The sequence below is a fragment of the Lycium barbarum genome, chromosome 2 (assembly GCF_019175385.1).
Source record: "Lycium barbarum isolate Lr01 chromosome 2, ASM1917538v2, whole genome shotgun sequence".
Taxonomy (NCBI): Eukaryota; Viridiplantae; Streptophyta; class Magnoliopsida; order Solanales; family Solanaceae; genus Lycium; species Lycium barbarum.
Genome location: NC_083338.1, coordinates 142,600,099 through 142,617,464, shown reverse-complemented (window position 1 = coordinate 142,617,464; position 17,366 = coordinate 142,600,099). Strand labels below are relative to the sequence as shown.

The window sequence follows — 17,366 nt, the reverse complement described above, 5'->3', positions numbered from 1 at the left end:
GAAAGGACCAAACTGCAAAAATGCAGTTTTGGCCTTTCACGCACAAATTTTGTGCGTGAATGGGGTATCCAATTTTGTGCCTGAATGGGGGGGGCATCAAAAAAAGAACACGCACAAATTTTGTGCGTTAATGGTGTAGTTTTTTTTTTTTTGCGTTACCTTTCCAATCACTTTTTTTTCATACTTTGGGTAAAGATTAGTCATGTTTTAAAATCCCAAAATATCAATATTTTATATAAAACTTAATATTTTTCTTGCGCATAATAATGTCGGCTCATTACATCAAGTCCACCTAAACGTTTGGATCGTCGTTTTAGGGGTTCTAAAGTGCCCCGAAGCAAGTTTTGAAACTTGTAATATTTATAGGGTTTTGATTTAAGTGTTTTATTATATTTGAATGTACAAATTTAAATATTTGATTTAATAATAATTCATCCAATACGAGAGGTCTATACTAATTAAAAAATAATTCATTCCATTTAATTACAATACTAATTCAAAGCAATACAATAATAAATTACAATAACAATACAATCTTCAAGTGAAAGGGTAAAATATAATTTTTTCACTTTCAGGAACAAATTAGGTACGCACAAAATCTATGCGTGAAAGGGTAAAATATATTTTTTCACCTCTGAATTTCCCAAATGATTTTGGGATTTGTTCAGTGAGTTTGTTGCGGTCTAAACGAATTGCATTTTTTAATTTTTTTATTTCCAATTTTGCCCTTGTGGAAATTTAAAAAAAAAAAGTGTGTTTTCATTGTTTTGCAAAAGCATAAAGAGATTAGGGTGTGAATCATAAAAAAAAAAAAAAATAGAATAGGGTGTGAATCGCAAAAGAGGACATACGTGTGCAAAACGTAACGGACTCCCTTTTCGGAATACTTGCGCCCAAGTTTTCAAACGTTGTACTTCTCTCTCCATTCAATGCCATTACTTGGTAACTTCATATTCATTATTTAAATTGACCATTAATTACTTCTGATATTCTCATTTGCCTTTACGCTGCCATTTCCTTGGCAATTTATGATTTCCTATTTAACAGTATTCTTCCTTCCGTTCATGAGTATGGCTTTGCGTTATTTTAAATATCCTATGGTGTGCTTTTCAGTATTTTGTTTTCCCTCTTCAAATTTATAATATTTTGTATTTTTATACTTTCTTGAACTTGCAAAAGCATGAGAATTTTGCAACACTGATTAGCGCAGGAAAATTGGGATTTGACTGGTGGGGAGATGAGAGACTAATTACAGACTTCCATCTATTTGCTTCTCCATTGTTTCTCAGGTATTAATTTTTATAGTTTTCAGTATTTTAATTTTGTTTGTGATTAAATCATCCTCCCTTTTGTCTATTTTTCCATTTTCCTTTTCTGAAATTATTTATTACAAAACGCATAGTAGATTATTTGGTTATGTTTAATATTGAATAACATATAGAAAACAGTTCATAAATTTAATGGAAAATTTTACTAGTGTAATATAATCTTGAGAGGCTGGATGATCTAGTTTCGTCAAAATTTAAAGCTAGCTGTTTGTTCGTTTATAGTAATATTTTTTGTGTCTTCCTTTGAAAATATGACTTAATATAATGTTGTCACAAAATGTTTGACTCCTAATCCACTCTTTTGTTCAAAAGTTGAAGGACAAACCACCTTGAAAAAGTTTTAATACGTCGCTCTTTTCATTATTAGAATTTGAAGACAGTCAGCAATTCAGCATTGCAATGTCTAATACTCATTTTAATTTCATCTTCATGATAATGAACAGAATATCATGAAACAGAAAGATTACTTATTACATTGATGTTTTTTTAATTATTTTTAACAAATAGTGACAATTTTAGTGAGAAACTTGTAAGATTAATAGAGTAATAGTTAGTGGAGCGACTTACGGGTTCGAGCCGTGGAATCAGCCGTAATGCTTGCATTAGGATAAGCTGTCCACATCACACTCTCACACTCCTTGAGATGCGACCCTTTTCAGGACCCGATTAATGCGGGATGCTTTGTGCACCGAACTACACTTTTTTTAGTAGAGCAACTTAAATCTTAGGTTGCTCGCTTAAAGATATAAATTTTAGCAGCTCAAAAGAGCTTAACTTATGTTTCTAAATGTTACGAAAGATTATTATACCAGATTATAAAGAAACATAAGTTAAGCTTCGACCCCGTTTGAACATGATTTTAAATTATGATTTGAAATAACTCAGGTTAATTTTAAGTTGAAATTTTGTTTGGCATGCAAATTCACAATTTTTGAAAACTATCAAAACATCCCCAATTCTTATACAATCTTATCAAATGAGCAAATCATAATTCATAATAGTGTTTCAAAAGGCGGAGTGTTTTACTTAGTACGAGGCGAGGCGAGGCGTAAGCCCCATGGATCTTTAAATTTTTAATTTATAAGGTAATAAATAGTATAATAACACAAAAATTAAAAAAAAAAATAAAAACATGATTAAAGAAACTCATAGAAAAAAAACCTTCTAACGTGATTTTACAAGTATAATTAATGCAATACTTTAAAATTATTATGAGATGCAAACCAACTCTAACATCTTAACTTTCAAACAATAAAAGAATCACAATTTCTTAAAGCATACTACTATCATACTATGCAATTTACCTCCCTAAAAGAAAATAATCAATAAACTTTATCATATTATAATTAAACATCACTCCTTCATGAATTTAAAAAATTACTTTCAAATAGCAAAATAATAAACTATGAATTTTGAGACATAGGACAAGAACACGAAGACCAACGATAATTGAAGATGTAAAATTCGGCTAAGTATTTTAAAAAGAAATGTTAAGTGATATTCACCCTCACAATGTCCTTGGATAGTAAATATGCAATACTACGGTTTGGTATTCTCAATCGTCTTAGTTTTAAAAATGAAGAAACCTATTAAGCATCATTCATTTAACAAAGAATTATGAGGGTCAATAATGTTAACTGTCGAATTTGACACATAATTTATCTTAGGCGAGCCCCGAGCGATGGGCGTTAGGCGTGTTTAGGGCGTACAATCGGACACTTAGGGCGTCAGCCTCACAGAACTAAGCTCTACATGTAAGCCCCGAGACGTTTTGCCAGTGCCCCGCCCCGAGGCGAGTTGCAGAACTACCTTCTAAAAAACTGGTTCATAAACAAGGTATCAGAATATCTTAAGGCGCTATAAATTACATATCTCCATATTCCTTTATATAATAAATGTTCGTGATTCTTGCAGAAATGCAAGGTAAGACTGCGTACAATAGACCCTTGTGGTCCGGCCCTTCCCCGGACCCCGCACATAGCGGGAGCTTAGTGCACCGGGCTGCCGTTTTTAATAAATGCTCGTGATTACATGCTATTACAAACTTTCACATACATAAAATTTTATCCACTTTTAAAAAATCAACAATAATAGAAAGCTATTTTTTAATATAATCATTCTAAGTGGTACGACCAATCTCTTCATGTCAAGCATGAGTCATTTTTTACAAAATGTAAAATGATAGTCTTTTTTTACAAATTATAAACTTTTGGGTCAAGTTTTACATTTAAAAAAAAATTGAAATCACATTTTGGATTCCTTTTTGGAGAATTTGGGATTTAAAATCATGATATTAAGTTAAAGTTGAAATTTTGTACAAATTGCATAAACAAACGCTGATTTGAAATCAAAATATCATGATTTCAAATCAGCGTTTGTTTATGCAATTTGTACAAAATTTCAACTTTAACTTCATATCATGATTACAAATCTCAAATTCTCCAGAGGTATGATTTGGGATTCCAAATCATGAATTCAAATTATTCAAATGTAAATTTGACTCATAGGTTTATATTTTGTTAAAAAAAAAAACATAAGTTGGTAGATATATTTACCAACTATTTATATCAAATATTAAAAGATATGCAAGTTGATAGCATATTTATAACGAATTTACTCTTACCAACCATTTACCAACTGCGTTTACTTAAACTCATGTTCAATTTTTCTTTTTATTGAACTAAAGCTCCATCACTTGATGATGTACTTTTTAGAAAGGTCTTCTAGTAGTGTGTTAATTTTGTTATGAACTATGATTTGCTCATTTGACAATATTCTATAAGAATTGATTTATTTTTTTATGGTTTTCACAATTTGTGGCGTTTTTATGTCTATGAAAAAAATATAACTTAAGAAATCTAAATTTTATGTCCAAACAAAACTTCAACTTCAACTTCAAAATCATGATTTCAAATCACTGATTTCATATCATAATTTCAAATCATGTCCAAACGGCTCCTTAGTATAACAATTAAATTGATTTTTTAATATCGAGGACGACTTGTGAGATGATTTGAACCATTTCTCAAACTTACCATTTTTTGACCCAAAAACAAGAGGTTGAATACCACAAAGATAAAGTGTAGCTAATGAAAGTGTGACTTAATTTGATAATTGGTAAATATTTTCTTAAACCTCCCATAAGGCCCATACTGTGTCATAGTGAAAGATATAAGAGAATGGTGTGATTCTTGCTAAAACAACATACCGAACGCTTTTGAGTTATTGGCTCGTCCAATCCGACAACATTCATGAGTTGCTAGTACGTACAATTGACCGTCGAATAATATAAAAGCCTAGTCCACGAATATTTTTCTGAGAAAACGTCAATATATAATAGAAACAAAATAATGGTGAAATGAGTAAAGGACAATAATATTTGCCGACACTAACCCTTAAAACAGGGCACAATCAATTTCCAGCACACACACAAAACAAAAATGCAAGGTGTACGTGTATTATGCCCTGAAGTATATATATTGTCCTTTACTCATTTCGCCATTATTTTGTTCCTATTATTGACGTTTTCTCAGAAAAATATTTGTGGATTAGGCTTTTACATTAGTCGAGAGAGTTCCATTTCTTTGCTGCCGCGTGTGAGCAAGGAAAAATTGTAATCATTTTAAACTGATATTTTACAAATTCTCGCATGTTTAAAATTCCCATAGTTTTAAAAATCAAATTGCAGATTTAGTGAAGTTTTTAGACGATTTTTATATACCAAATCAGGGGCGGATCCACGTTGAAGTGAGGGTGTTCACCCGATCACCCTCGGCAAAAAATTATAGTGTATATATAGGGTAAATTTTCTGTATTTATGTGCATATATTAACTTTTGAACACCCTCGGCAAAAAATTACAGTGTATATTTAGCTTCTTCTTTTTTCCAAACACCGTGGATGAAAATCTTGGATCCGCCACTGTACCAAATAAAATGAAGATACACACACACAAATGAGGATCGGACTCCTCTCATTTCTCATTGTCTTCATTTTCCAGCAAGTGTTCCATTTTAATATCAATGGCCTCGATTTAATTAACTAAAATAGAGGTCTATCGATAGTTATTATATTAGCTTGTTTTTTGTTTTTCCAGCTTATCATGCGGAAATGGAGGGCCATTGACACTGATACCCCTATTTTGTGATGGTCTTTAATTTTTTTTCTCTTCATATCAAACTACTTTTTCGCGGGGCATAATTTTATATTTTCGCATTATAATATCTCACAAGTCCCTCAAAGAACCTATCACCCGGTAAGCATTCGATTGCTGACGGGAGAACAAAAATTAAAGACCAGCCCATAAGAACAAATTCTGCAATTTCTTCGGAAATGGATCTATCTCAATTCAGGAACTGAATGAGGCCTAGAGTAAGGGACCTGATTTGATTCGGCCCATTGACTGGCAGCTAGGCCTTGTTGTGAAGATTAGGCAACTTAACTTACAGGGCAATTTGCAGGATTAACCTTCGCTGGGGGTGGTCTTTAATTTTTGTCCCTCATATTGGCGGTCTTTAATTTTTGTCTTCTGTCTTTTTTGTCCTCTGTCTTTGCAAATTCTGCATTAAAGACTACCAATTTGAGGGATAAAAAAGGCAAAATTTTGCAAGACAGAATTTGCCTGGATAGTTTTGCCAAAAATTAAAGACCACAAATTTGAGGGACAAACTTAAAGACCACCAATTTGAAGGACAAAAATTAAAGAGCACCCCAAATGAAGGATAATCCGCGCAAAAAAAAAAAAAAAACTTACAACTATAAATCTATGGGCTTGTAGGATAAACTGTCGGGCAATTTGCACGATTACACTTATTCAGGGGTAGTCTTTAATTTCTGCCCCTCAAATTGCTGGTCTTAAATTTGTCCTTCACTTAAAATACTCAGAGGTTCTGGGTTCGAATCCGGCTCAGTCAATTTCGTAGCAAAATTAGACCTATTCGAGCAAAAGTTAGGCGTTAAGGCCCAACTTCTGTAGAATTCCAGCAGAGTAAAAAAAAAAACACTTTTGCTTTAAAAGTCTGCCTTAAGGCAGAGTTTGCCTTAAAATTCTGCCTTATAAGGCATAATAGTTATACCTTATAAGGCAAAATTCTGCCTTACAAGACATAATTTTAAGGCGGACTTTTAAGGTAGAACTTTCGCGAAGTCTTGCCTTGCGAAAGTGTTTTTTTTCTTTTTTTTTCCTTTTTCTGAGAGGGAATTTTAACTCAAAACCTTGAAATATTTTTGATCGCTTTTTAGGCGAAGTGTAAAAAATAAAAACAAGCAATTTGAAGGGGAAAAAAATTAAAGACCAACGCCTTTGAAGAGCAATCAGTGCAAAAAAAGGGAAACTGTCCGGTTGGTCTATGCAGTTGGAATATCTTTTAGGGGTCGTTTGGTAGGAGGATAAGTTATCTCATGTAGATGGGATTACTAATCCCACCCTTTATGTGGGATTACTAATCCCATCTTATCCTACCTTTTTATCCCATCTACATGAGATTGGATGAGATATAAAAAAAAGTTATCCCACCAATCAAACATAAGATTAATTTCAATCCGATTGAATTAATAATTCAGCCCATCCTATCCCTTGTATCGAAACGACCCCTTAGTCTTTTTCTTTTGGTTGAGAAGATATATATTATCTCTTCTCTACTATTTAGAAATGGGAGTTGGAGGACCAACCGGATGAACAGGGTATGTCGGTAAATATAAAATTTTCAAGGACAATTTTGTATTGTATTTAGAGCCTGTTTGGATGGACTTATGCCTATAAGCTGTTTGCAGCTTATAAGCTAAAAAATAAATAAATTGGGATAGTCTAACTTATTTTTTTTAACTTATAAGCTGCTTTAGATAAGTTAAGTTATATGGACCCAATTATTTTTTTAAGCTTATTTTAAGCACAAAATAACTTTAAGCTGGCCAGCCAACACTAAAAAAAAACTAAAAATAACTTATAAGCTGTAAGCGACTTATAAGTCAATCCAAACGGGCTCTTACATCTTTCATTCCTTTATTTTTCCACTCAGAGCTTCTACTCCCTTCCGTTGAACTCTTCCTGCTTCCTCATCTCTTTCTTCCTAATATAGTTCTAACCCAAAAGCGTGTTCAAGATAAAGGGTCAAGTACTCAATTTTGCAAGATAGCACCTTTTTGTTTAAATTGGTAGAGATAGCACCTTTTTTTAATATTTAGTCAATTGATTTTGTGTCTGTTTAGTTTGGTTCCTTCTTGCAATGGAAAGATTATGAACTTGGAGAGTTTCAGAAAGATTATGAATAGCACTTTTTTTTTTTTTATTGTTAGAGATAGCACCTTTTTTTTATTTTTTATTTTTTATTGTTAGAGATGGCACCTTTTGTATGTTATCCAATAAAGATGTTGTCTCTGTTTAGTTTCCCACCCAGGTTGCTACGACTGTTGGTTCTAAATACCAAGTATTACTTTGATTTAACATCGACATGTCGGGTATTGTTTTTTTTTTTTTTTTTTTTTTTTTTTTTTTTTCATTTTTCTTTGTTTATCACGTTTGGGGATTTTCTTGCATGCAATATCTGGCTTTTTATTAATTTTCTTACATTTCTCTTTCTAAAATGTTTGTACTATCAGTGATGCCCATAAAGTGCTCGATAAAATTTTCATTAGGAAAACATTACCTATATCTAAATCTGCATTATTCTCATTTTATTGGGTCAATTTTTAAAGGTGAAAGTCATCTCTTAATTATTAGACATAATGATACTCTTTTACTGTGAGAATACGATGGTCTGAAAGAATCGGAGAAAGCTTGACCTTTTACGTTCTATCATTGGGCATTGTTGTGCTATTAAAAGTGACATGAAACTATTGAGTATAGGAAGAGAAATTGATTTTTCGAAGAACGCGAGAACATACCCTTAGAAGGGAGATAATGAAATTATTTGCGAGAAAGTGCTTCAGTAACATTGAGCAATTTAGGTGCAAGTACCTCCATTCTGGATTGGCATGACGAAATAAAAATACAAAAGAATAGATGTAAAGATTATGAACATGTGGAGTTTCAGAGAGATGATACTTTGTACTCATTTCCTTAAAATAATTTAGGATTTTACAATTAGATTTTAAGAACTTGTAATGTTTGTGTGGGGGAGAGGTATGTAGAGAGTTTGCCTTGAAAAGTTGAGGCATAAGTTTGGAGAAGAAAGCAAAAGTAAAAAGGTCCATTGGAGAGTGCTGAGCAGGGTGGGAAGCAGAGGCGGATCCAGATAGCCGATCTCCTTAGCTACACCTACAATTGTATTTCTGTTTGAAAACAAATATGAAACATCCTTTAGTTGTTCATTCAGGTCTTTCTTGAAAAGAACTTGATAAAACTTCCATTTAGTCAATAGCTCCTTTAAGTACATAACAGGAACTTACATGATGTAATTGAAAGTTAACATTCATTTTTAGGTGCTTAATAAATCAATCATTGCCATTCACTTGATTGCTTCCTCTTCTTTGGATGAACCTGGATATAAGAGGAATGTTGGAATTTTTTAACCAACACATGCTTTGTTTTAGGTGATGGCAGAAAGATGGTATTTTGGTACGACAACTATAGAGGTCACCTACTTTTGTTTGTAGCGCCCCGACATCTATTTGGCACTTATATTTATAAAATTACATTTTACCGATAAAAAAACCTTCTCTTTCTACATTATTTAATGTGTTCCTTATCCTATATCACTTGGTTCTCTCTTTTTGATCCTTCTTCAAACCTATATGTTGCCACAAATAGTTTTATGTTGAAATATCTTAGATAGAACTATCTAATGCTACTTCATGCTATGATGTATCTACAAGTAGATTCTTCGAGTCATTTATGTATAATTTAGCAACTCATGATGCTCCATTTTGACAATATTATCAATCATATCATGCAAAGTATTAAGATAAAGTTTTTTTTTTTTTGTTAACGAAACGCAAATAGTGAAGTTGATACACTTAACAGGAACTTGCCCTGACTATTTCTTGTGTCTGCCCAAGGTACTGAAAAGCAAATATGTACTGTACAAGTAGAATGTTACATCTTCTTGAGCATCCTTCTTTTATTTTTTTATTTTTTTAAATTTTTTTGAGCAAGTTGTTTGAGTTGTGTTAACATTAGATGTCTTCCTTTTTTGCGCCAATTGATGGTTTGGGATTGTGTATCTTTTGAGATGCATGAATGGATAGACTTGTTTTTAACTTAGTAGATCATCCCTTTCACTAAAACATACACGCATCTTGAATAAATTGATTCCTTGCAATTTGTGGCTTATATACCTGACAGTACTATTGTAAATAAAGTTATACAGTTGGCAGACACATAGCACCAAGATTAAACATCGATCAAATAACAACCGACACGCCAGATTGGACTTCCAAAGTCCAAATCGTTGACATGAGCCGTGAGCGAGAAAGTCCCGACTCCTGAGAAGAAAATCAGATTCCAAAATTTAATTTTGGAAGATGAAGAGGTAATTTTATCTATAGCATTATCATTTAATTTGCTTTATATGGGAGTATAATTTGCGTGCATTTTTGCGTGCATTTGAGACACATACTGAACTCTACAGGAGCAACAAATTAGGGCCGTTGTGTACGGTGATGATATTAGGCATTATGCAGACATATCTGATTTTCGCCGCAAGAGTTCGAGTTTTGCCCACTTTATATGGCAAACCAATACACAAGTTTTATTGGGTACTCGATAAAGAAACTATAATTGAACATATCAAGCCAACTGATGCATGAGAAACCACTCCCACCATCAACTAAGCTGAATATCACAACTTTTGATCGCATTACTCATATGACTCCTCATTCTTCTATAGAAATTGGTATACCACTCCTACCAATTACTAGCATGCTAAATTATATATGCTTATAGATGTACGCACTCATTATATTACCTTATATCTTACTAGCAGATATACTAGGAGTCGTCTTATGTTGTGGCCTTCCAAAATATGCAGGTCGCAATCAAAACAAGTGCCAAGAGATTATTGTTGTTGACAATCAGTAAGTACACCATTCATTTCAAATTATATGCCCTAATCGACAAACAACATTAGTGCTTCGGTATTAAGTTTTCACCATACATCTAAATTTCATTTCGACAAAATATAGCATATGTGTACAAATATTAAACTCAATATGGTTGCAGGTGTACCTTCCAAATTGATCTCATTGATGGCAATGGGTCGATTACGGCAGTAATTTCTGGAGATATAGCTGAGAAGATGCTTTCCATGACAGCAGAACATATATTTGAAACAACTTTGGTCAAGGTTGACCCTTATTTATATGTAGTACCATACTTCATACTCCCTTTGTTTCAATTTATGTGAACCTATTTCCTTTTTAGTTCGTGCCAAAATGAATGACCTCTTTCCTAGTTTGAAAACAAATTCACTTTATGAAATGATTTACAACCACACAAATATTCAAGACTTATTTTGAACCACAAGTTTCAAAAGTCATCACTCTTTCTTAAATGTCATGCCCAGTCAAATGGGTTCACATAAATTGAAACGGAGGGAGTATATGTTTTTGATTTGCTATTTCTGCAAAAATCAGCCACAACTAAATCATTTCTGACTCTTCACTTGCAAAATCAACTCCTGCCGATTGACCATGTTCATAAGATGTTGTCGGACAAACTGTTCCTAATTCAATTAAAAAAGTCATCCCGGAGAAGCTGAAACGACACACAAACAACTATATCAATTTTGTCCTACGTAGAAAGGGAACCTGTCTTTCCACCTAGCATTAATCAAAGGAACACCAAAAAATGAAGCCTCTGAGCACAAGTGCGGTGGACATGGAGGAAGCAGTTATTGCATCTGACTCTTCAAGCACAATGCTTAAAGATCAACCACCCACACCAGCAAAAAAGCTGTAAAAGGTCAGTCTACTCAAATACTTACAGTTCAATTTAATCAGAATTTTGAAAATTTTCCTTTTAACGGTCTTTATGCCGTTTAATTGCAGGAACTGTTGTCCTTATTTTTGTGAATTTTTCTTACTACAAAAGAGATATTTTTGGAATCAAGTTTGTACAGCTTTGCTCGGTGGGGAGGACTGATCATTGGGAAGTAAAGAGGATGAAGTAACGAAGATGATATGCAGGTTATTCAACATTTTTTGACAGCCTCAACATTGCACATTCACACGTAAGTAGATATGTAGCCTTCTGTTAAATTTTGTTGTGACGTAATCCTTTCTAATAGCTTTGCTTCTGTTAGAACACCAACTTTCCCTGCTGCGACTCTCTTACTTTGAGGCTTCTTCTACAAAAAAATCCAACATACACTCAATAATTCTTTAAATCTTTCATGTGCTCGTCGGTTACATTTTTAATTGTTTGAAGAATGTATTGAGAATTCATAAGGGAAATCTGATTAGTTTAGAATTAATGACTTATTGTTGTTGTTCTCTTATATAATAAAGGGAAAAAGAGAAGGGGCTCAAAAGATTGAATTTTTATCACCTTTCATTTCACATCCTCTTGTGGAGTACAAAAAATCCTAACCCCTTAATTACAAGTTAAAACTCTAAATGTACAAGCTTTGATGTGGGTTTTAAAATGTTTTTTGAATTCTTCATGTACATATTACATACATGTGTCACACGTGATGTGTAGGAAAACAGCTAGAACACAACAATATAGTTGTTTAGAAGGGCAGGGAGTTTAATAAACCTTTTACAACAAGCTGACATATTGAACCAACTATAGCAACAACAGAGGAACTATCGGCACCACCAGAAAGTGGAAGCAGAAAACTAGATGCACCACTTCTTCTTAGATAATCCCAAAGCCAACAAGCAGGTCCAAGTGCTATTTCCTCCTCGGGAGAGTGCTATCTAATCTGAAACAGAAACTAGTTCACTAAGAAAACTTAAACAAATGACTTAAAATGCAACAAATTCAAAAGAAGCTAGAACTAAATGCAGCATAACAAAAAGCTGAAACATTAGGAACTTTGAAACGTTAAAGAAACAACTAGATGGATGCTTAACCCAGTCCTTTTCACTAGATGGGATGAACCCATATTTTATTTTGGCCAATGTTGTGGAATAGACTTCAGTTTGAGGTTACTGATTTTTAAACCTTTATTCTCTTTTTAAGTTAAGAGTTACTTTTCCTCTGTTTTTAGTGTGTTGATATAGTTTGCGTCATCTTCGATATTTCATGTTGATCCTTTGTTTTCCCCATGTTTTCTTGGTGCACAATGTGCGCATGCACATGGTTTCTGTTATATGACAGTTACATAGAACAATAAATTGGTAATCCTGCACAGGTAACAAGGATCACCCACAATGCCCAGCATTGACTGGTATGGTGAGCATGACTACAAAAATTGTGGACATTAGCAGTAATTCTGCCTCCGGGTTACTATGAATTTTATATCTCAAGAATATTAAATTTATGCCATTACATTCATGTAAATGGTCATCCTAAGTCCAATGGGGAAAAGTTTAATGCTGAGCAACATTTAAGGACTTGAGCCTGATACGATGTAGGTTTGAAGAAATGCGTCTACGTAGTTCTGTGAGAATTGTAGTTGTTATTTGTGAATTTGATATTTATAGACAGTTAAGAGGGGGAAAATGCTAATTTCGTAATCATCTGTCTATTTGCTTCCACAAGGACGTAATCCATGTTTTTTTTTTTCTTTTTGGTTTAGCAGGCTGAATTTCAACTTCATTTGAACCAAGTCATGCGAATTACCGGAAGGATAGATTAACTCAATTTTTGAATAACAGTATAAGTAGGAATTTGCTTGTGGATGTTCGATGGTGGGATAGGAATGCAATATATTATACCAGCTTTTGCAGTACCTACTTCTCCTTCTAATCTTTGAATGTTCTGGCACAACAGGGATTAGAGAAGCAGCCGGGAAAAAATAATTGCACTACAACCAATGACAATAAGCTAATTTCTTTAATTCTTCAACAGTTCCCAACTGATTTGGAACTGAGATATAGTTGTTGATTGACTAAGTTTGTGTATCATCTTTTGATGTCTAGATAAGGATATGTTCTTGTTTGTATTTTTCTCCTATCAAGTTGAACTTCCGTAACAACCAGAATTATGGTGTTACTTTCACTTTGTTCATCGGCTAATTGATGTTAGATCATATTGTTTTGTACTTTTGCTTCTTCTTTTAGCTGCTTAAATAAATGCATGTGCGAATTTGTGACTATATTGTGTTGTAGTTTCATTTTTCTTTTTGTGTTTGAGGTTTTATTTTTGGTGATCTTTTATGGTGCAAATGTGAGGTTTTCATGTCTTTGAATATCCAAAAAGAAGTTTGAATTTAATTTATGACATTGTGAAAAAGCAGATAGCTTTGGTTTGTTCTGTATTTGACTGATATACTTATGTGTTCTTATCCGTGTTAATTTAAATATATGAGAACGTTACGTTATTCTTACAACATACAAGTATGATCTCTTCGGAAATCATTTGAGAACTTCAACTGATTAGCACCCCCAAAAAGTTAGCTTTTTATTTAGTTACTCGCCTGGATCTCTCTAATTTGTTTTTTTTTCTTTTTCATTTTTTTTAATGTGTTAATGCTTGCTTTTCTATCACGTGTGTGTGTATATATATATATATATATATATATATATATATTTGCTTATGATATGTATTTATTTGTTTTTGTTACAATGGCGGTTATTGATGACACAGATTCATTTTCATTAGATTTTGAATTTGACAATTGACTTCCCCATGTGTATCGTAAACTCCAAGAGTGATATCTTTTTATGAATTTTTTCTTGGTGTTATTAATTTACATATAGTTGGTCATGATGTTTCATTTATTTTTTAATTGGAATTTCATTTTTTGCTATTTTTAGTTCTCTTTCTCTCTGTTTTCTGTTTTGGAATCTACCGTTGATTTAAACGGTTATCGGTTATCAAATTTTCACTTCATCTTGATTTGTCTACAGTTTTTTATGAGATATAGTAGTTAAAACATAACTAAAAAAAAGTATCACAAGATCTTAAAACGGACAAGTTTCCATAGCTTGATTTCAGTGTAACAACAAAGGTAAATAAGAAAGATAAGGTCATGCTTTGTGTTATCTAAACTCAATAACAAAATTAGATTTGTTATTTGATTTATGAAATATGAAAGATGTATATTTGAAGTTCTCTCTCTGTGATCTCTATTTATGCATTCCTCTAAATTTCAACTTCCTTAAGCAATGATTGGTGTTTTATCTTTTTTTCTAGGTACTTCAAAATACCTCCCTGCTATGTCGTTTTTGCAATAGCAAAGGTTGGCTACTAAGATTAGCAAATTGAAGATGTACTTGAAGATGTTATATGCTAAACAATGTGCTTATCTTTCTGTAGTTTTGCTAAACAATGTACTTATCTTAGCCATTAAAAATGTCATACAATTTTGAAATGGACTATGCACCAAGGGTGTTTTATGATATGTCTGCAAGGTGATATGAACTTTTTACTATGGTCAGTGCCTGTTTCTACACTTGAGGAAAGAAGTTTGCTTCTTACTTTGTTTTTGATGTTTTTGATATATGTTTTCTCCTCTTTCTTTTCAATAGATCGAAACGTATTCACAAATGTAATTTACAGAAATGCATGTATACATCAACCATCTTAAGAGTTAAGAGTCTAACCAACTACGCGAACAAGTTGAGAATTCTTTTAAACACCTAAACTAAGTTGAGAATTCTTTTAAATACCTAAACTATATTACTGACAGTACGGAGAGAAATAAAGAGACCCACAAGAAGTGACCAACCAAATACGTTTGATAGGCATTTCTTTTGAATAAGGTGTTGCATCAGTTGATAAATATTGATTTATCCCCTGATCATCAATTGCTACATAAACAGCAACTGTTGATTGTGAGCACGGGCCATGCCCATCTAGTCTCTAATATGCATCAATACAAAGAAGCCTTTGAGTTTTCTTGATTCTTTTCAGTTACGCAATTTTTGTGAAAGGAAATAAGATTTTTTGGTCTCTTACAATTTGAATAGAAGAAAATGACTTTATCATATCTCTTATGTGTTTTTCTCAGATCTTTTGTGAGTAAAAAATGAAAATTTCTTGTAAAAAGATCATACAATTAAAAAAAAAAAATTGTAAGGGCCAAATAACCATTTCTCCTTTGTGATTGTGAAAATAATTCATCTCTAAATTTTAATCGTTCATATCGTTTTCTTTTCTCTACTTCCATTTTAGGCACTAGAATTGTAGAAGAACCTTTTTTTTTTTTTTTTTTGGTATAATGTTTCTTGTAATGGAGTTTACTTCTATTGTTGTAGAAGAACCTAGCCGTCACATAAAATACTCGTAACATATGTTAATAATGGAGAAATGAGTTTAATTTTAAGTTAGATTCAAATAAATATTATGTTACCGGCAATGGTTGTGGTGGAATGATAAATACCCCTCCATCCTTAACCAGAGGTTTCGGGTTTGAATACCGAGAATAAAACCGCCTTTGATAGGAAGCAGTTTACTCCTAAAGTGAAACTTTCAGATACAAATCCGGATTGGTCAAATCCCAAAAGGGGTACTGCTCACTAAGTGAGAACATCATTTTTTCCTATGTGATGAAAATGAATCCACACAATAAATCAGTCTCTATGTATGCTTATGCCGTAGGGTATCTTTATGCTTGAGGTTTTTTTTACTCTTTTTTTCTTTTTTTGCTTTGATTTTGTTTCTTTTTTCTTTTGTCATCATGGATTTAGGATTTGTGAAAAAGTCTAAAATTCAGAGAAGTGTAAGAAATGTAAGAAAGTAAAGGAAAGAAGATGGGACGGTCAATCATTAGGCTAATTCAATTCGAAATTCTGATCTAAAGGAAATGGGACTTTGTGATTAGTTCTCTCTTAAGTTACGCGTAATGTTGTGTCAGTGCAGTGATTCATGTTTTAATGGGCTTAAATCAAAGCCTACACATTTGGAGATAGTTGATCCATTTCTCAAAATTTTCAATCCTTTTAATGGCAAGTATTTAATTTTTTATTTTCGTTTAAAGAATTTGTGCAAATATAAATCCAGCAGAACTCCTTCTCCTTCGCCTCCCGTTATAATTTTACAGACTTGTCTACTCAAGCAAGTCTAATCATATTATCTAGTTAGAAAATAATATCGACTCTTTTTATGTGCAAAAGGAGCAAGACTTTGTATCGTTTATGTTAGCGTGTGAGCATTATTTTGAAATCTTGAAACTCGAAGATGTATTAATATATAATATATTGAGTAAAAACAAATTTAGTTAGATATATCAACAATTGAACTAGAGACAAGTTTGTTTACTAGTCTGGCATAACTCATGAACAATTTAACAAGATAGGTAGAATGACAATAGTACTGAGTCTTAGGAGTCCAACCGCCCTGTAAAATTTGCGAACAATTGAACAACACATGCAAATTTTGCAAACTCGACAAAACTTGTGAACTACTATTTAACAAAATAGGTCGAATGAAGATAGTTTCAAGTCTTGCCAATCCGACGTGAACAATTAAACAACGGACACAAGATTTTTTAGTTTTGACAAGAATTGTGAACAATTCAACATAATAGATAGAATAAAGAGTGTATTAAAGTGCTAGCCGCCACAATAACTTGTAAACATAGCAATTTGTCAATCCGGCAAGACTTGTGAACAATTTAACAAGATATGCAGGATGAAGATTGTACCAGAGTTATGACTCGTTTGACATAACTTGTGAAAGCATATTTTTTCATTCTTTGGCCCGGTATAATTTGGTGAACGTTTTGACCCTCTTGTAAAACTTGAGAAGTTATGACAAATAGTTTGAACCTAATGTATATTTTTCTATAAAGCAATGAGTAAAAAGGATCGAACGGAATATTTACATCCGCTTCATTCGGTTCATTATATTCATAAGTCGTAATTGTAACTAATTATTAATCCCCCTAAAGGTGTGTTCACATCCACACCAAAGGATGAGTTAATTTCACATTAAAAGTCCTGTGAAGGATACTACTCCCTTCGCCTCTAAATATGCGTTACATTAGCGAGA

The 17,366-nt window shown here is 32.7% G+C and overlaps 2 long non-coding RNA genes across 7 annotated transcripts in view; one reads left to right on the top strand and one right to left on the bottom strand.

The window, feature by feature from the left end:
* Positions 1-7,310: 7,310 nt before the first annotated feature.
* Positions 7,311-13,473, top strand: LOC132627713 (uncharacterized). 6 transcript variants are annotated; one of them, XR_009577958.1, is made up of 6 exons: positions 7,311-7,783; positions 9,626-9,795; positions 10,294-10,339; positions 10,485-11,225; positions 11,312-11,493; positions 13,012-13,473. It is a non-coding gene; the product is annotated as an uncharacterized LOC132627713 (long non-coding RNA). The 6 variants fall into 6 exon arrangements; XR_009577957.1 differs by having other exon boundaries at positions 7,312-7,480; XR_009577959.1 differs by lacking the exon at positions 7,311-7,783 and adding an exon at positions 9,895-10,158 and having other exon boundaries at positions 7,792-9,795.
* The window catches only part of LOC132627715 (uncharacterized), a 7,582-nt gene continuing 2,011 nt past the window's right edge, over positions 11,796-17,366 (bottom strand). Inside the window, exon 2 of the long non-coding RNA XR_009577962.1 lies at positions 11,796-12,189. This is a non-coding gene — a long non-coding RNA (uncharacterized LOC132627715). The remainder of the gene's footprint in view (positions 12,190-17,366) is intronic.